This window comes from Crocuta crocuta, unplaced genomic scaffold (assembly GCF_008692635.1).
Source record: "Crocuta crocuta isolate KB4526 unplaced genomic scaffold, BGI_CrCroc_1.0 scaffold359, whole genome shotgun sequence".
Taxonomy (NCBI): Eukaryota; Metazoa; Chordata; class Mammalia; order Carnivora; family Hyaenidae; genus Crocuta; species Crocuta crocuta.
The window spans coordinates 467,592-488,387 of NW_027528877.1; the positions used below are offsets into that span (position 1 = coordinate 467,592).

The window sequence follows — 20,796 nt, forward strand, 5'->3', positions numbered from 1 at the left end:
GGAGGACTCCCAGGGGAAAAAACATCAGGTAATGTCTCAAAACATGATCCTATTCACCCAGCATATTCACATTCCAGAGTGGAAGAAACTGCCAGAGAGAAACATCTCCAACCTCTCAGAAAATAGCTAATTTTTAATTGTTTTCATACAGTTTGCCAACATAGCATTTAGAACCAATTGTTGCATGATATTTTAGTTACCGAGCAACACTGAACATAGCAACAGACATCTCCATTATGATTCCCCCCCCCCATTTTTTTATGTGGGCATTCATGTCTCCAAAACTCTCAAAGTAATCTCTGCAGATGAGCAAATATGAATTTATTACGAATGGGACATCCATTGAGCTAGGACTTTTACCTAACTTAGTTCCTGTAATTTGGGGAAGAAGTTATTTTCATCTCTATTTTCCGGTAAGAAGACTCAGTCTTAAAAAGGATAAATAATTTGCACCAAGGGCAGGAGTCTAGTGAATGGCAGGACTATATGGAGCATATTATTCCCACTTCTATTTTGTTCCAAAGTCTTTGCACTTTTTATTACATCTTGCTCCTATCCCTCTCACTTTCAGTACTGTTTTATGCCCTTGTGCCTTGCTGAACTTCACTCTAGTATGTACATACCCAGAATCAGTGTCATGACTGCTAGGAAATTGCTCAATACTTTTCAGACTTGTTCAGGCAAAATTTCCCATCCTAATTAGATTTGAAGTTCCTCGTGCTGTACAGCAGAGCTGAAACACTGTATAGCAGAGCTCTTCTGTTTATTGTTCAGTTAAACTGCTAGATCTTGGCTACTGTTTTTTTTTTTTTTCCCCAGGTGAGGTCGGACCAAATGTGTTTCTGTTTTTTTATGTTCATTTTCCTTCATTTGTTTAAGAAATGTTGATGATTCAAAATATGTGAATTTTTCAGTAATCCAGTTTTTACTCGTTTCTTTGGCCAAACTAAAAATGATAAAGATTGACGTGGCCCCTGGGTGGCTCAGTCAGTTAAGTGTCTGACTTTAGCTCAGGTCATGATCTCATGGTCTGTGAGTTCAAGCCCCACGTTGGGCTCTGTGCTGACAGCTCAGAGACTGGAGCCTGCTTCAGATTCCGTGACTTCTTCCCTCTCTGCCCCTCCCTGCCTCATGCTCTTTCTCCATCTCTAAGAAATGAATAAACCTTAAAAAAATTTAAAAATGATAAACATTGAAAATGACTTGAACTCCTTCTGCAGATATTTTTTCTATTTTCTCTTCTGCTTCTCTTTTTGTTTTCTCCTGAAACTGACTTTTTCTCTTAAATTGTAGTCATCCTTTTCAGAAAATAAAGATACGCAGGGTGGAATTTATTCAGGTCTGAGGTTAAAATTGAAGCAGAATTATATGTGTATATATAATGTATTGTAATATACATATACAAATTCAAAGCATGTTTCCAAGAACCATGATAACTTTAATGTACTTTAGAAAAGTCGGCACTTTTCCTTCTCCACCAAAACAAATGTGGAAATCTAGAACTAAATCTCTACCTAAGGATAAATCATAAGGCTGGAAGGGGTATTTAATATTCCTTATGGCAACATTTCTCAAAGTGTGGTCTCAACCCCGTATGTTAGATCCACTTGGCCCTCTTCCAGGCCAAGTGAGTCAGAATCTTTCGGAGGAGACCATGGAATCTACTTTTAACGTGCCCCTGTGTTGATTCTTTAACATACTTAAATTTGAGGACTTTTTCCTGGAGCACAGCTCTAGACAACTCCCACCCTCAAGTGAGAATCACACTTCTAAAATTCCAAGGAGATTGAATCCATTTATACTTGGTTATCTATCCTTCCTTCATTTCCTTCTTCCTTCCTTCCTCCCACTTCCCCCTCCTTTCTTTTCTTCCTTTCCATACACATTGGTAGATAGATATGTAGATGACAGAGAAAGAATATCCATTATCTGTTATCAGATAACACAAATGTGATCACTCCTTCCTGAAACATAATGATACCTGTTGCTCCACTTTAGGTAGAAAAGGATCTTCCACATTCTTATACTCAGCAATCCTTAGGTAGAGCTAAGACTTTGCTTCTTTATGGGGTTCTTTCCTGTCTTGGTGGTCCTTCATTTAATCTCCTCTCGAGATCTTTTGTCCTTCAGTTGGTAAATACCGACATTACTGCACAGAAGTATAAAATGCATGGGACCATTATGAAGAGACGTATTGGTCCCAATGTTATATCTTTTATCAGGGCATATTATAATGGGCTTTTAAACCACATTTTCTCATCATTTGATACCCAACTCTATTTATCTGCCTTCATACTCAGCTAAACATGGATTCCATGGTTGGTGAAGATGAAGATTACCTATGTGATGACCTTCAATCTTCTGAAGGGTAACCCTGTTCATTCCCACACACAGGTATGCACACACAATTTGGGCTAAATATCAGTAGCTCTTCAGAGAAACAGCTTAGATGCTATTTGCCCCATGGAATTTTCCCAAATCACCAAATCTAAAGGAGATTTACCTTTTATGTTTTGTGCTCTGCATATTGCCACTAAACAACACATTATGTTATTATCTTCTCTAGTCTCTATCTTACCCCACACTTCAAACATTTTAAGGATTAAAATTATTTTTTATAACGTTATCAGAGCCCAAAACAATTCCTAATTCACAGTAGGTACTCACTGAAATCTCTTGAATAAATGATTAAAAATACAATTATTTAAAATAAAAGCAAGCATGCGTTGGTATAATTATAGCTATCACTCTTTGACGATAGAAAATTATTTTTGAATGCAATAGGTGTTCAATAAATATCTGTTGAATAAATATTAAGCCAATAAACACATTGTTCAGAAATGTAGCTAAATTCATTTTACCATGGGGGTCATTATATTGTATGAAACACATTAATCCCATTAAACTCATGCACATACACACATTCACACCTCTATATTTTCTTATAATACTTTATTGTGAAATAGCTTACATTTAATTTCCTTCTTTTTATTATTTATTTATTTATTTTAATTTATTTCTGAGAGAGAGAGAGAGAGGCAGGGTGAACAGGGGAGGGTCAGAAAGAGAGGGAGACACAAAATCTGAAGCAGCCCCCAGGCTCTGAGCTAGCTGTCAGCACAGAGCCTGACACGGGGCTCTAACCCACGAACTGTGAGATCATGACCTGAGCTAAAGTCCGACGCTTAACCGACAGAGCCATCCAGGAGCCCCTTTAAATTTTTTTAAATTTTTTATGTCTTTTATTTTTTATTTTGAGAGACAGAGACAGATAGTAAGTGGGGGAGGGACAGAGAGAGGGAGACAGAATCTGAAGCAGGCTCCAGGGACCTTCTGGGCTCGAACACGGGGCTCGAACCCATGGACTGTGAGATCATGACTTGAGCCGAAGCCAGATGCCCAACCGACTAAGCCACGCAGTCTCCCCAGTTTCCTTCTTTTTAAACTGAGAAAAAAGAAAATATATATAAGCAGCTGCCTAGTAAATACCATGCAGGATGATTCTACTGCAGTGTAGAACCTGATCTCTAATGAGTGTGTGTGTGTGTGTGTGTACAAACCTATGTGTAAGTAACTTTAAAAACCATATTTTTGCATGCATATGTATCTATGAATGTACATATACATATGTTCATGTATATGTGTATATATGTGTATATCCATATAGTTTTCTAAACTATGTATTTTATGTGTATCGATAGAGAAAAGAGAGAAAACGAGCTATATAGTTTTCAGGAACTACTTTACACAAATTGACATTTCTTTGTATTATCAAAATGGTTTTTTTCTTTTAGAACTACTACAGAATTGGCCATAAGAATTAATATTATAGAGTAGTCATTAACAGATCTATATTGTCAAAGTTTGTCTCTCTTTTCCTTTCCTTTTAGTTTCTTGTGCTGTTTTACTTCTTTCCCCTCACTTGCTTCTCTTGCTCTTTAAACAACTCTTCACCTCAAATATATACACAAAAAGCATATTGAGAAGGAACAATGACTAAATCATGTGCCTTTGGTGAGGTTCCATCTAAACAGCTCTAGTCAAAGGATGCCTGCACGAATTCAGAAGGGAGCTTGCGTTTACCATATCTTCCTTATCGCTATATTCTCAGGCAGAGGAGTCAATAGAGTGCCGTATCTACATCTACAGAAAACACAGTCCTGCCCCAACTCTTGAAGCTTCTTGCTGGGCTAAGCCACATGCTATCCAAGATTTGATTGGTCATGAGTAAACAAAGGTGCGAAGATTCCTGACATTGGAAAATACACTTGAAAATTTCCATCCAATGCCCAATCTTTCCATGGTAGACACTCGGATTTTATTCTCTAGGACTGCACCTTAATTCATCTTTGTAACCTACCAAGGGAAGTGAGTCAAGGTCTTGAACAGGAGCAACAGTCACTGCTGTGTGTTCTACTCTGTGTTAACTAATGGGATCTCACCTCATGGGATAGATGCAGAAGTATGATTTGGTGCTCCTGACTCAGGTGGATCTGCTCAATGTAGAAAAAGAAAAGCTGCTTGCTTCATTTTGCAGGTTATCACTCTCAGCCTTGATATCCTTGGCATCTGTGTCCTCCTGAAATTGTCTTATTACCTTGTGAATGGGCACCATGCCATGCTAGCAGATGGGCATAAAGAATGCCAGAAACCTGGGCTGTGTATCATTTTTGATATTAGTGTCCAGAAGTCTATGACATTTTAAACGCAGCTTTTGAGCTTGAAACACACTCGGAGAGAACATTAGCACACTCAGGGGCTTGTCAGATAATAGACAGTACTCTAATATGCTGAAGGTGGGGGTGTTATGAGAAGGGCAGGTGCAGATCCTGTACCCCTCTCTCTTGATCTTTCTAATACCATCAGGATGTCGTATTTAATTACTGGAAATTTGTTCTAAGAAACACCTAGGGCCATGTCTCAGGTGGCCAGACACAGGAGAAACACCATGGCCTCTGTTGACCACAGACAATTTACTTAACCTCTCTAAGCCCAAGTTTTATCATTTAGAAGATGTGAATTCAGATAGCAAATTATAGAGTGTTAGGTATTTGTGTATGTACCTCACAGAGGCCTTGTGCAAATGAAATGTGCCAGTGCTTAAGAAAGTGCACAGTACCGTTCAAAGATTAGTTATGAGGGCTTTTTTTCTTCAATCTGTCAGTAGCCTGGCTAACTTTCTTATTGCTGATTGCAGTTCTGAGGAAGAGAATGCCAGGATTACATCTGGTCATCAGAGGTTCTTGCCACTGAGTTGCTGACAAGAGGTTAATCGTGAGCTCTATTTTGAGAAAAACAGTTTTTCCTGGAATGGAAAGAGCTAGATCTCCATGAAATCTTCACTGGGCAGACTAGCAGCAGGGCAATTTGTAGACGACATTTATGCTGCCCAAGAAAAGAGAAGCCCTGAGACATGTTCTGGTGGTTTTTAGGCATTACAGACAGCTGATCTAGCCCCTGTGGGCCCCAAAGTGAAATTCTGGGTATAAATTATTGAGAGCAGCTTCCAAAGCGGGTCATTGCCAGTTGACCATATACTTGCTCAGCCTTTTGCTTCCTATTGGTTTCAGCCTTTTGTACCCAGATTTCTGACATTGGTCCATTTGACTTACAGTTTTTGTATTTAATATAATTTGCTCAGTATATTAACATAGATGAGAATGGTATCATTGCACAACATGGATCATAGATAGATCCATGATAGAAAGGAAAAAATCACTACCTCTACCAAGCTCTACGATCCAAGGTTGAGAGAATTTGGCACGAGCTTCCCAGCCAGCCCTTTTGCAGAAAGTGCTTTGGTGATTGATTTTTGTAGACTGGATTCTTCTTCTTTTCTTCCGCCAGTGAGCTAGTTTTGTGTTTGTTGAGTGAGGGGGAGGAGATGAAGGGTGATGGGCCTCTCCCACAAACCTCGGTGAGTGCAATATAATATGAAGAAGTGATTTCTTATTAGTGGAGCTCATCTCAATGTGAAGTTCATATATGACCAATGACACTGAGAAATTGGCACATACTTAAGAAAAAACAAAACAAAACTCTTAATATCAAGATCTTATATAGCTGTTCTCTTTTCTAAGATTTTTTCTCATTTTTTAAATTATATATACCTATTTAAACATTTTTTAAAAGTTAATTATTTATTTTGAGTGAAAAAAAAAAAAGAGAGAGAGAGTGGGAAGATGGGGCATAGAGGGTGAGAGAGAGAATCCCAAGCAGGCGCTGCACTGACAGATGCGGAGCTTGAACTCGTAAACTATGAGACCATGACCTGAACTGAAACTAAGAGTTGGACGTCTAACCAACTAAGCCACCCAGGTGCCCCTGTATACCAGTTTAAATTTGTGGTGCTGTCCTTTCAGCTTTATGAAGTGCTCATGTCTGAGCAGACACAGTAGGGAAAAAAAATCCATATTTTAAGTTCACCTCTATTTAATACGAGTACATTTTCAGCTGATGAACCACCAATGGCTAATCTGAGACCAGGGAATCCAAATGGTGATTATGTTCAAACGAAATTATTTCTTAAATTCATTATCTTCCTTTAAAAATTTTCCAACAATATTTTTAGAAAAATACATTCACTGGGGTAATAGGTTGGATTTCATATTGAAACAATACAGCTCTCCTTTTAGGGAACTAATTAGATTGGAGAGTAAAAATGATATTAATTATTGAATTAGTGTTAACTTCTTAAGTTTAGGAAAAATTTAAATATGCCTAAAGTAAAACAGCACTGATTAATATTTCAGAAGTATTATTATGACAGGAATAAAAATAAATGAGATTAAAACTATACAAGTAGAGGATAGTTTCAATGCCACTGACATCACGTATCAATTTACTGTCTGGTTTGACACATTAATTGTCTTTTTACCACTAAGAGTTCCCTCAGGAAAGCATAACAACAATAACAAAAATAATAAAAAATTTAAATATGCCCAAACCATCCGTACAGTCTGAACAATCAGCTTATTATGTGTCAGACTACTCATGAAATGCTAGAAAATTCTAAAATCTGGGGAAACGAAAGCATTTGTTTATTTCTCTAAGTCTCCTGCCATCCCACTTAGCTGTTTTCAAATTATCTACATATTGACATAACCATTACCAATATCTTTCTGTTGTAATAACAAATTCTTGTTATTTTAATGTCTCCCTATTGGTGGGTCAGTGTAAGTGATTAGAATAGCATAGATATTTGTAGACTTAATACTATAATTTCATTGTAAACATTGAGTACTATATTTCCATATAGACAAGAAGGCTGTGCTGCTGTAGTCTTCCCGGAAGTAAACTTGTCCGTCAACCCTTTTCTAGTAATTTCTTGTGATTCTGAAACGAAACATCTTTTTTTGGACAGTCTTTTTTTTTTTTTTTTTAATTAGTATAATACAATAAATAGTACTCCTTCACTATGTATAGTCAGGTTGAAATGAAAGTATTAGTGGCTGATATTTGCAAAGTGTTTTAGGGTTTACAGAGCCTTTCCATCTGCCGCATTTTATTGAAAAAGAACTTGAGACTCAAGGGAGTTAAATGATTTGTCTAAGATCCCATAGCGTGGTGGATGGTACAGTGTAGATATAGTATCCTCTGAGCCTAAACCTCAGGCCTTACCCAGTGCTAAAGCATTTTTCCTGCGGAGTGCTCAAGACTAAGGGTGTTTGGGATGAGTGCTGGGTGTTATATGGAAACCAAGTTGACAATAAATTATATTAATAAAAAATAATAAGTAAATAAACCATTAAAAACAAGAGTAAAGGTGTTTGGGTCAGATGACCTGGGTTTGAATTCTAACACTTAGATTAACCTTGGGCATGACATTCAACACATTAGCCCTTGTAAACTGGGGAAACTGTTACACCTTACAGAGGTATGAAGAGGAAACACAATAACACATTACTGTGTTGCTTCTAGCATGGAGCCTGGCATATTGTAAGCAATACATAAATATTGGTTATGGTTAACATGTAAAATCAGGTGCTTACTTGTGTTTACTAGTCATTGTGTGCATATTTGTGTTTTGGCTTCCCTCAAGGCTTTTCTTTCAAGTTTCTCAAGAGAAATAACTTTCAATTCATTGATATTCTCTGTAGATGCTAGAAAAAATGCTCTTGTAATGAAAGTGGCAGTGAATGATGCTAGATAAAGCTTTTGGAATGGATGTTGAAATGAATGAAAACAAAATGTTTCAATATGGCACTTAATTAAACTATTGGAAGTAATTGGAACCCATTCTGAGCATCTATTCTAGAGAATACGAAAAACTAAATATCTGAATTTTTGTCACTTGGAGTCCAATTGGTAGTTGAGCATTCTGAATTATGATGCCAAAACGTTAATTTAGTTTATTCACTGATACAGAAACTCTCTGCCTTCACATGTAATCATTTTAATTTTTGCATATCTAGGTTTTTCATCTTTTGGCAGTTCTGTCAGACAAGTATTCTTATGCACCACTGAAACCACAACATTTATTTTCTTAAAATTATTTTAATCTTTTATTTATTTTTGAGAGAGATAGAGACAGCGTGAGCAGGGGAGGGTCAGAGAGAGAGAGGGAGACACAGATTCTGAAGCAGGCTCCAGGCTCTGAGCTAGCTGTCAGCACAGAGCCCTACGCGGGGCTCGAATCCACGAACGTGAGATCATGACCCGAGTCGAAGTCGGACGCTTAACTGACTGAGCCACCCAGGCGCCCCATAAACCACAACATTTAATATCTAATTTAGTTTACCTAACAGTCACATCTGATTTTTTGTAGGTCTTTCACATTTGGTGACATATTTCATCATTGGCATGTAATCAAACACAGGTATAAAAATCTTCGACTCACTTATTTAAAAAGACTTTTTGTCATAGAAGGTAAGCAAAGACAAAACACAACTGTTTCTAAAGATGTGAGCTGTTCCATTTAAAAGTGGAAGAAAAAAACCCAATAACCCAATATACAATATATATGTAGCAAATAGGACAGAATGTACACAATGGGAATTTCACTTTGGTTAAATTTCAAATTAATAAATGTATATTGTTTCCGGGGCAGCCATAGCATTTGTCTGCCTTCTCTATTGCTAAATATAAGAATAAAAGTTTTATCTCTTTTTTAAAATTTTTAAAAAATGTTCTATTTATTTCTGAGAGAGAGAGGCAGCGTGAGCAGGGGAGGGTCAGAGAGAGGGAGACACAGACTCTGAAGCAGGCTCCAGGCTCTGAGCTAGCTGTCAGCACAGAGCCCGACACGGGGCTCAAACCCACGAACCGCGAGATCATGACCTGAGCTGAAGTTGGACGCTTAACTGACTGAGCCACCCAGGCGCCCCTAAAAGTTTTATCTCTTAAGAGCTCGTCCACATCACTGCCTCTCCTCTCCATGAGGCTGTGTGGCTTTGCTGGAGGAAAGGCTGTGATGTCATAGGGAATAGTGATGTCAGCAGAGGTACAAAGAGCAGGAGCTTGTTTTCAGGCAAATGTTCTTGGCAACAACAACAGAAAGAGTGTGATAACACATGACTATGTGTGCTTTTTTCACACTGCTTTAAAAAATGGTTTGGGCAAGAAGAATAACATTGAGATTAATACAAAGATATTCATTAAAATAGAATGAAAACAATTATTTTAAATGGCCAGGTCTTTAAAACTTTTAAGAATGACTCTTTAACTCTTAAAGATAGAGAACAAACTGAAGGTTGATGGAGGGACGTGGGTGGGGGATGGGCCAGATGGGTGATGGGCATTGAGGAGGGTGCTTGTTGTGATGAGCCCTGGGTGTTGTGTGTTAAGTGGTGAATCACTGAATTCTACTCCTGAAACCAGTATTGCCCTGTATGTTAAATAACTAGAACTTAAATAAACATTTGAAAAGAAAAAAATAACTCTCTAAGAGGCTACTCTCCTGGGGGCCTCTAGAATCACTAGGAACCATTCTTAAATCTATTGCCTTTCAAAGTATCAAAATCATTAGACAGCTGAAGAAACCAATGTGAGCAAGACCCGTCAGGCTGGGATAGCACCGGAGTCCTCAGAGCCTTGAAGTGCAGACCAGGCTAGCTCCTAGGCTCTTGTCAATGGGAAAGTTGGTTGTGAAGCCCCAGTTAAGGAGTAAATGGTAGTTTCTTCTTCATTCCTAAAGGCAGGAGCTCTGGGGCTTCAAACCACGTTCACTTACCCAAGCTAGATTTCTATTTATTTCTGAGAGAGAGTGAGAGAGAGGCAGTGTGAGCAGGGGAGGGTCAGAGAGAGAGGGAGACGCAGAATTAGAGGCAGGCTCCAGACTCTGAGCTAGCTGTCAGCGCAGAGCCCTACACGGGACTCGAGCCCACAAACCGTGAGATCATGACCTTAGCTAAAGTCAGATGCTTAGCCGACTGAGCCACCCAGACACCCCCCCAAGCTAGATTTCTAAGCGTTGACCCTGTGGTTGTCTTCTGACCACAGCAACTCCTAACTTCCCACACCTTGGCAAAAATTCTGCATATGCACCGTTCTTCAAGCTCCACAGATGAAGCTTCCTTGCACATGCTAACACACATATAGATACACACACATATATGTATAGGCAAAGATCTACTATCTTTAGTTCGTTTATATAATCTACTCAATACATGTGAAGTACCAGATGCTAGGGTTACTGCAAAAGAATATGAGACAAGTCTTGTTTTCAATGAGCTTACATAGAATCAAAGACATATTGGAGATTTGAGAAAGTAGGACCATCTAGTCCTACTGTATCATAGATGAGGAGCCTGAGACTCATAAAGGTTGAATAACTATGCCACACAGATTAGTAGCAGACACAGGCCCCAGTCTCCAATAATTGTAACAGTGATACCTTCAGCGACTCAGGTTATGGCCACCAATGCAATTGCTGTGATTCTAACTGGACCCTAACCCACGGTTAAGTAGTTTGCATGCATTGTCTCATCTAATGACCCAGCAGGGTCAGGACTGCCACTGTCACCATTTTATGGGTCACATTGCTAGCAATGGCAGAGCCAGAGCCAGAGCCAGAGTTTGAATTCAGTGTTGTTTGATCTGGCATCACGTGCTCTCAACCAAGGAGCATTCTGTGTGGGGTGCCCTTTGCTTTCCATGTTTGCGATGAAAGAAAAACACTGCAAGTCAGTATATGCTGAAATGTTGAGAATAGTGTAATCAAGTTCCAAAGCCAAGATAGAGATCATAGATGCTGTGAGTGGTCAGAGAGGGTGCAGGTCCTGCTTGTCTCTCTGTCCAGAGTGCATGAGTAAAGTTGCAGAGAGGTGCTGTGGGGGAGAGGGTGGGAGGAGGCTGGCCTCTCTGAAAGGGGTGAGTTGTGGGACAGCTAGACTGCAGGGATTAACGTGGGCTTTTGGCACTCTCGAGATGATTAACCACTTTTTATAGTCACTGTTACTAGTGCAGATTTGCCGGCTTTTAAAAATTAAGGTGCATGTCTCTCTACCTGGTGTTCTGACTGTTTTTTTGTCTATATATTTCATTTGCTAACTCACAGAAGCAAGATGCAAGGAAGAAGCAAGATGCAAGGTTATTCCAGAACGTAATGTATTGCGTTGCATTATGTGACTGTGAATAATGGCATCTTTTGTTTCCCATCCCAAAAATAACCAATCAGCACATGGTCTCTCTCCTAGCCTCTGCCTTCTCAGACTGGTTTGGGTAGTTCTGCATTTGCTTTTGGAATTAGATGATTATGAATTGATCAATGGAAGGAAATTTTTAAAAAGGCAAGTATGATGTTTAGATGGTGTTGGAGGAGGGGAAGTAAAGGGAAGTAACTGTATGGGATAATTAAGCACATTTCCATTCACCTTAGGTACTTAGGCCTGTTTAATTGACCTACTTTACTGCAGAGGAAACACGGACAGTAGCGGAGGCATAAATTTTATGTGGTCGCGCTATGCTTGTGTTAAAACAAGGTGAAACGAAACAGAAAAAACTTGCAGTGTCTAAAAATATTGGCACATTTGCTGTAATTCATAGGGAGCCCGAATGTATAGCTCTGTAGCCCTGGTTTAAAATAATACCTTGGGGCGCCTGGGTGGCTCAGTCGGTTGAGCGTCTGACCGGCTCAGGTCATAGTCTCACGGTTCGTGGGTTCGAGCCCCGCATCAGGCTCTGTGCTGACAGCTCAGAGCCTGGAGCCTGTTTCAGATTCTGTGCCTCCCTCTCTCTCTTATCCTCCCCTACTCGTGCTGTCTCTATCTCTCTCTCAAAAATAAATAAAATATTTAAAAAATAAAAAAATAAAATAATACCTTAAGTAGGGAAGGCTCCCTCGTCTCTTTGTAAGCCAACTAACCAGTTGAACACTAGTGTGACCAGTAAAATCACAACACTGGGAAACCAGTTTTCAGAAGTGTGTGCTGCTTTTCTATCAACTGTCAGATGTGGTGAGTTTTAATAACTTTCTTTGTCACCTGATGGGCATTTCTGTGTGTTTCAGCAAGTCAACTACTTCCGGCGTATCCTGTTGGACACATTATTGTTCACCTGAAGACAATGTAAACTCAAGAGAAGGTAGAATGAGTTAGCTCGTGAATTTCCTCTGAGAAGCAAAAGAGGAGGCTTGGAGTTGTTTTTAATAGAGAGGCTAATTTTGCCATTGACCACTTGACCATCCAACTATATGTAATATGGTCCTGGCTTCAGTATTAAATTGCACACTTAGTGGTGCATATATGACAGGAAGCTCGTTCAATTAATTTCTATGCTTCTCTTTTTGTATCGGAAGGCGTTTTCTTGTTTCACAGACGCAGCCTTTATTAAGTGGGGGAAGGGTATTTGATGCTTTTCACTGTCAGGATGTTCAAATGATGAAAATATCATCTTTGATATGCTCCACTGGAAATGTCTTGTATGTGGAGTAGATGCATAGCCCTGGAGAAGGTTGTCCTGTATTATAGAGCAGATAAACAGGCGGGGACAGAGGCACTTCCCTGAAAATCTCCTGCAGTCCCACATTAATATGCTTCGACTTGACTCTGACGCTTCCCAAACAGAATAGACGGTGCCCCTCGCTTAGATGCCGCTACTGACAGGCCGCGAGCTAGAGGGCGATTCTTGCTAGACTCTGCAGTTTTCTGGCTTTCCTTGTCTGACAGAATCCAATTCTCTTGACCTTCAGGACATGGAGCAGAACTCATAGCTTCCACCTGGCCTACCCAACTAAGTAAAGTCATGCTCCTAGAATACCGCTGCCATGGTTAGTTTAATTTTAATTTATTGCAGAGATGGTTTTATGCATATGACTTTATAACTGTGCACGCACCCTGAGACCTCTGAAGGTCAAATAAATAATAAATGCTCATTAAGAGCTTGGTGGTTTTGCTGAAACTGGCCAACAAAGGTGTCACTGGTGATACTTTCATGTGGACAAATGGCATCTAAGTCAAGTAGGACCTGGTGCTAAGCTATTATAGTGTTTGGCTTTGCTGCCATAGACAATTATAAGGCAGCGATGCCTATTTAGTCATTGAAATAGTTGGTCAGTTTAAACCTGGGAGTTCCTTGCTCCTTAATCTTGCTCTTTAATCTCTCTTCCCTTTAAACTATTAAATTCTTTTCCGGATATTCTTCTTTGTGGTGCATGTGTCTGTTATGTGTGTGTGTATGTGTTGTGTGTGTGTGTGTGTGTGTGTGTGTGTGCTGTGTGTGTGCTGTGTGTGTGGGTATTTATGTATCTACGCTGCGGAGTGGTAGTGGAGGTGTAAAGTGGGGAGGGAAAGAATACGAAGTTTCACACTTCTTACATTTAGAGGTGGCATAATTTTTTACCTGAGTCTTACCTGCGCATGAGGTGCAGACCCAGCTGTCAAGGTGGCCCCAGGCTGCAGCTGTACAATTCCTGCTGTGGAAACCCTGGCACCCAGAGGTTGTGCATTTGGAGCCCTTCAGAGCAGACCTGTGGCCCCATCTCTGCTCTGCTGTCTCTTTCTCCATGTCCCTTGGGTTATTGCGCGCTCATCTCCCCGTCCTGAGGGCCCAGATGTGGAGCCAGGAGAATGTGCTCAATATGCCCAGCCCCTCCTTCCTGAAAAAATGCTGAATCATTGTGCGTTTGAACATGATAAAATGTAATTACCTGGAAGAAAAAGAAAATAAAAAGAAATCTGAAAATCTCGGCTGATAGCACTCATATAATATTATCAAATAACATAGCCTATTAATGGTAGGAAATGCTGCTTTATAAACTTCAGTGTTATCCTCGTTTCCAAGCATCCTCTCTTTCCCATTCAATCATTAGATATTTTTATGACCTAATTGTGCACATACATTCTAACCCTTATCCTAAACATATTTATAACAAAGAAAGAAAATCTAAAATTGGGGTCGATTCTATTGTATCATTGTCTTAAAAGCAACCATAACTTCCTTGGGAGTCTCAGTTTTCCTAAAAAAAAAAAAAAAAGGAAGAAGAAGAAAGAAACAGAGAAACAGATTCTAGTTTTTGATTTTAATAATCTGGAATTATTCTTAACTGAGGAAAATAACCCTCATAGATTTTTTTTATCCTGTAAACCTTCATATCCTTATTTTACCCTTAAAGGTGTCTAAGTCTTACCTTTCTTCTTTAAGAAATTTGTTCATGTCGAAGATTAAATTCAAATGGAGATATCCTGAAAATTGAAATCTCTCTCTCATTCCTAAATGAAATCTTTCACCCACATCTTGCTCCAGAGCCAGTTTGGATTGGGTCTGCAAAAGTGGGGCAGATAAAGTAAGGAAAAAGAGCAGGAAAGTAAGGGGGTGCATTCCTAAGACCTTTCTTTGTAAGTCTTTCCAGAGAACCCGCCTGAAGATTTGATACTGTTCTTTCCCAAATTACTGGAATTAGTTTTGACCCATCCCAAATTTCTATCTTGTTTTTCATGTTTTAGAGTTTGTATTGATGGTAACAATTTTTTTTGGAATTTTTAAAAAGTTTTTATTTAAATTCCACTTGTTAACATACAGTCTAATATTAATTTCAGGTGTACAATATAGTGATTCAGCACTTCCAGGCATCACCCGGTACTCATCACAAGTGCCCTCCTTAATCCCCACCCCCCATATCTCCCCCATCCCCACCCCCCAATCTCCTTTCTGGAAAAATGGTGACACATCTAATTTGTTTTTCTATGGACCAAAAGACCACCATTATATGAATTTGAATTATTGTCTTTCCTTATAAGTTTTACAGGCTAAACATAAATATAGATGAAGAATGATTTTAGTTCAGTCCATTCCACATGGCCCTATTGTCTTTAAACTAGTTGTAATAATGTGTAGAATCTATAGTAATTGGTATATAGTTGCTAACAAGGTGATATTTTTCAGCCCTATTCAAGGTGTTGTTCTAGATTCGTGGATTTCTTGATGCCTAGACAAAACATATTCAGGCTGAGCAAATGCAAAGTAAAAACTAAATGCAAACTACCATTCACTAACAATACTGAGAGCGCCAGGCACTCTGCCAGGTCTTTGACATGCATTATCTCAAATTTTTCCTCATGGCCATTGCATGAGGGAAGTATTAATATTTACCCATTTGACAGATCAGAAGACTGAGGCCGACAGAGCAATAGACCCAAGACAAGTAGAGGGTCTGAGATTTCACACAGGTCTATCGGACTACAATGTCTGTGCTCTGAACTACAAAGCTTCCACATCTGTGAAGCTCAGCATTGATAAACAGTGCAAAGGGATGGCCTGCATTAAAAGCAAAAAGCATTTTCTCCTTCTTCGAGAAAATCAGTAGTTAAGAAACTGCAGTGTAAAAGGGTAGGGGACCACATGCTTCTGCCAGGCAATCCCTCTCCTGTGAATTTAGATCCAATCCACTATCAATATTCTCTGGCAATATTTCTTTCCTTTTACCGCTACATCATTCATAAGGTTCAGTGTTTCCAGAACTATACCACGCCAATCCTTACCATGCTTTCTCAGCACTATTTGTATTTTAAATTACTGGAATCATTGCAGCCAATCACATTAGAAGACAGACACTGTTGTTAATTCCAGGCAGTATGCGAAGGGGGTAAAAACCTGCTACCCAACCGTTTCCCACATGTTTGTCAGACTCGTCTATTTTTTCTAACTCGTGTGCAGAGAGACCTAGAAAGATCTGTCTTTTTCCTTTGGTATTGACCAAGTTCTAGGAAAAAAGTGTTTTCCTAAACAACGACAAAAATACTATCGAGTGCCTGTAGTTCAATCTCTAATATATTTATTTGTAGCTTCTCTGAAAGGGGTGGGACTTTTGACTTGATTGCTTCTTTTAAGCAGCACTGCTCAGCATTGCTTTAGACCCACAGACTTTAAAAATACCCTAAAATAAAGCAAGAGAAAAACTTTTTTTTCCAAGGAAAAGAGTTGGTATTCGAAAGCAAGATGAGAATGGCAGAAATTGTGTTTTAGAAGAGCTCCGATTTATTTAGATCCCTAATTCAGCTTCATGTAGTTAGATATTCCTTTAAAAAGAACCCATTCTTTTCTAAGTATTAATTTCCTCTTTTATAAAATTGTGATAATATTCCTTCCACACTTATAGCACAAGCTCCTGATTGTGAACAGGTGAGATAATCGGCAGTCCATTAAAGTTAGAAAATTCTAATTTTACTAGGAAAAATGATAAAAATTCTGTATTAAAAGGTAAAAGAAATTTGCCATGTATGAGTGAAGTATGCTCCTATGATTGAACTTTTGGGCAGACCAGGCTTTGGACAGCAAAAATATAAGCCAAATTAAGAAAGAAAAATTTGAGATGGAAGGGTTGTCAAGGAACACATTGAACAGACATGCAATCATTCCTCGCTTTGAGAGTGAGGTAGATATTGCATATCTCAGGGAAAGTATTTTTTTACTCTTATTTTTGATACAAGAAGGATAATAAAATATTTTCCTAAATTTTTTATAGCATACAGCACACTGCCTGGATTATCACGAGTACTCAATAAATCTCTGCTAATGTGACAAATCCTCTCTCTTTTAGTTATTATCTCTTTTGAGAAAAGCAATGGGATATGCATTTCCAAAGCCTATAGTTAGTGAGCTGTCAGCACAGAGCCACACTGGTTAAAGACATGGGTTTTCTAGCTGTGTGATGGGGGCAAAGCACCAAATATTTTTGATCCTCAATGTCCTCATCTGTAAAATGGGGCAATGATACCCATACCATAGCATTTATGTATGGATTAATTTAGATAAAGCATTCATTTATTTATTTTTTTTAATATTTTTTATTTATTTCTAGGAGAGAGAGAGACAGCGTGAGCAGGGGAGGGTCAGAGAGNATTTTTAATATTTTTTTAAGAAAGAGAGAGAGAGAGAGAGAGAAAGACAGAGAGAGAGAGAGAGAGAACAAACAAGGAAAGGGCACAGAGAGAGGTAGAGACAGAATCCCAAGGAGGCTCAGCGCTATCAGTGCAGAATCCCCCGAGGGTCTCAACCCCATGAACTGTGAGATCGCAGCCTGAGCCAAAATCAAGAGGAGGACACTGAACCCCCCAGGCACCCCTAGGTTAGATAAAGCATATGAAGTGTTGAGTGCACTGACGTCTGAGTCATGATCTTGCTGTTCTGTTCAGGTCATGATCTAGCCGTTCATGAATTCGAGCCCCACGTTGGGCTCTGTGCTGACAGCTTAGAGCCTGGGGCCTGCTCTGGATTCTGTGTCTCCTTCTCTGCCCCTCTAGCACTCTCTCTCTCTCTCTCTTTTTTCAAAAATGAATAAACAAACAAATAAAATAAAATAAAATAAAATAAAATAAAATAAAATAAAATAAAAAAATAAGTGTTCGGTGCAGTGCAGGCTCATAACCATGTAATAGCTATTATTGTCCATGGTGGTAGTGTTCACTCTCTTATGGTATTTTCTCCTTCCTCCCTCCACCCCCCTCCCCACTGGTAACCATTTGTTCCTCCTATCTTTTTGTGGCAAAGTGGATTATGTGGCATGACAAAAATAAACTTCTTTTTGACATTAATGGGTCTCCATTGGTAGAGATGGCATTGCTTCAGTGACAATGGCCAGAGTGGATCACTGCCTCCTAAAGAACTATCACCCATCTCTCTGCTCATCCCCAGGTAACAACCAGAGAGAGCTAGTCTTATTTCATTGTCCTCTTCTTTTCTAACCTAAGCAGAAACTGAAATGAAAACATGTTGGAGCAGTTTCCTTGGGCTACAATAACAGTACCACAAACTGGGTGGCTTCAAACAATAGAAGTTCATTGTTCCACAGTTCTGGAAGCTGGAAGTCCAAAATCAAAGTGTTGGCAGGCCAAGGTCCCTCTGAAACCTAGAGGAGAGGCTCCCTCCTTACGTCTTTTGGCTTCTGGCTTTTGCTGACAATTGTTTGTTCTTCATGTTCCTTGCCTTGGAGATTCATCAGGCCATCTCTGCCTTCGTGGTCACGTGGTCATCTACTTCCTGTGCGTCTCTTCCCCTCTTATGAGATGGAGAAATGAGATATGAGATACCAGAATACTTCCACTTTTTAGTGAAAGCCAGAATACTAAATCTAGCAGTGTTGCCCAGTACAGGTAAGGAGGAGAGAACTGAAGGATCTCTTGGTTAATGTATTTATCGAGGGCTTATGTGTGCTACTATGTAAAACATTCTCTAATTACCAGATAATCTATCGATCTTCAGGGAGTTCACAGTTGACTTGAAGGATTTGGGATACTATAGGTGTTCAGACACAGGTAGCAAAAGCATTTTCTCCCTTAAAATACAGTCAAGAGCTAAGAAGTGAACAAAAATACCTCTGGCCAGACCAAAGTGACGTTTCAAAGTCTGTGCGCTCTATGCATGTAATTTCCTTTCAGATAAGTAGTGCAATGATAGCCTATTAGCTCTTATGCAGTATATCATTGGCACAATCACATATCCACTTGATTTTTTCAGTCTATCATAGATTAGTCAGGCATATTGAAAGCAATGAGAGCGACGACTTGAAAACGTCACAACAGAAAAAGAAGAGACGGAGAAAGAAAAGAACTAAGGGGAGAGCTGAAATTTTGTGACTTCCTGGGACCGCTTAGTGCAGAGAACCCTGTATGCTTTGTATGGTCTGTGAGCCTATTTATTACATGACAATATGGTAATTGATGTTCAACGTGATCATCCCCAGATATTGAGAAACATTTAGATTCTGATCAATATATTCTATTTATTTAGAAAGACAGATTTATAACATTTTATAGAGTTTGCTCCAGAATCATTACGAAGTTATTAAGTGATAAACTCAAACAATTTACAAACAGTTCTGCAATGATGCAGTCCATGAATATTTGGGGCTGGTTTTACTTAAGAAGTGCAAATGAGTGCCAGATACGTGTTCAGAATATCAGTGCAGAAGAGGTAGATTAAAACACTGGTTTAATTTAATCAAAACTAGATACAGCAAACCCACCCACTAATGTCCAGGAGAACCTCTCCCTACCCCCGTCCTTACAGCTGGCTTTGACTACACTTTATTTATTAGTTAAGAAAAAATTTTTAATGCTTATTTATTTTTGAGAGACCGAACATGAGCAGGGGAGGGGCAGAGAGAGAAGGAGACACAGAATCTGAAGCAGGCTCCAGCCTCTGAGCTGTCAGCACAGAGCCCGACATGGGGCTTGAACTCACAAATCGCAAGATCATGACCTGAGCCGAAGCTGACACTTAAGCCACCGAGGAACCCCTTGACTACTACTTTAGAGTTATGTGAGGAGTCTAGTGAAATAGGCTCCGGCCATTCCCCACAAGAATGGCCCATGGGGCGAGCCCACACTCATAGCTGATTCAGAGCTATGGGATGACTCAGGAGTGGACTACGCAGTTTAACTGTCCCCTGGGTCAGATGGTAGAGTTTCTAAGGGAGGCATTACAAACTAATGCTTTGAGGGGTTTAGCAGGCAATAAAACGAATTATGTGTATGAGCAATCATAAGGAAACAAATTGGGACAAAATGTGCTCCTCTAAAAACACCATCATTTGTATTTTCTTTATAATCTGTGATTTTAAACTTACCCAGCCTGGAACTGAATTCAGATCCAAAGCCTCCCAGGCAAAGCCTGGGCATCTAGCATCTACCCATTCAGTTCCAGCCCAAACATGACCTTGGTTTCCTACAGCTCTGGTCTGCTATCACTCTCTTTGATCTATGTTTACCCAATGGTTTGGGTACTTTAGAAGGAAGAAGGAAGAGAATATCCACTGGTAATCTTTTCCAAAGAATATTTTTAAGGACACTGGTTCTGTGAGATATTCCTAAAATAAAATCTTATTATCAAATAATTTGGGGAAGGACGCATGCTATATCACCTCTCAAATGATAACAATACATATTCACATATTAAAAGCTCGGAGTAGTCCTCTGGTAAAGGAAAGAGTACAATCCGATATTTTGTCTAACTCAGTGCTAGCCATACTTAGTTGGTTTCTGAGCTTCTCTCCTTCACGATTACATCACAAAGAACTAATGTTCAATGGAATGTGCTCTGGAAAACACTAAGAGGCTTATGGAACTCTATAGTAAATTGTACAAGTGAGAAAGGCACAATTAATTTTGAATATACGAAGAGTTCATATGTTTTATGTGCTAAAAGGGTAGTATTTGTTTAGAGTTTTCATACAGAGAGGAATCATCTACCAATGAGGTCGCACTCTGACCTTCCAATAAGTGCTAGGGGAACATTCTTTGGCCCCTTTGTCTACTTAAATATTTCTTCTCCCTCAAAGGCAAGTGACTTCTCAGATTTGGCTGCATCCTGGTTTCCAGTATGGGAGCTTACTCTTATGCCCAAATGTGGCAAAAGTTTATA

At 39.3% G+C, this 20,796-nt stretch overlaps 1 long non-coding RNA gene across 1 annotated transcript in view; it reads left to right on the top strand.

Moving 5' to 3' along the window:
* Positions 1 to 2,319: 2,319 nt before the first annotated feature.
* The window catches only part of LOC144225534 (uncharacterized), a 31,480-nt gene continuing 13,003 nt past the window's right edge, over positions 2,320 to 20,796 (top strand). The window contains exon 1 of the long non-coding RNA XR_013333333.1: positions 2,320 to 2,394. This is a non-coding gene — a long non-coding RNA (uncharacterized LOC144225534). The remainder of the gene's footprint in view (positions 2,395 to 20,796) is intronic.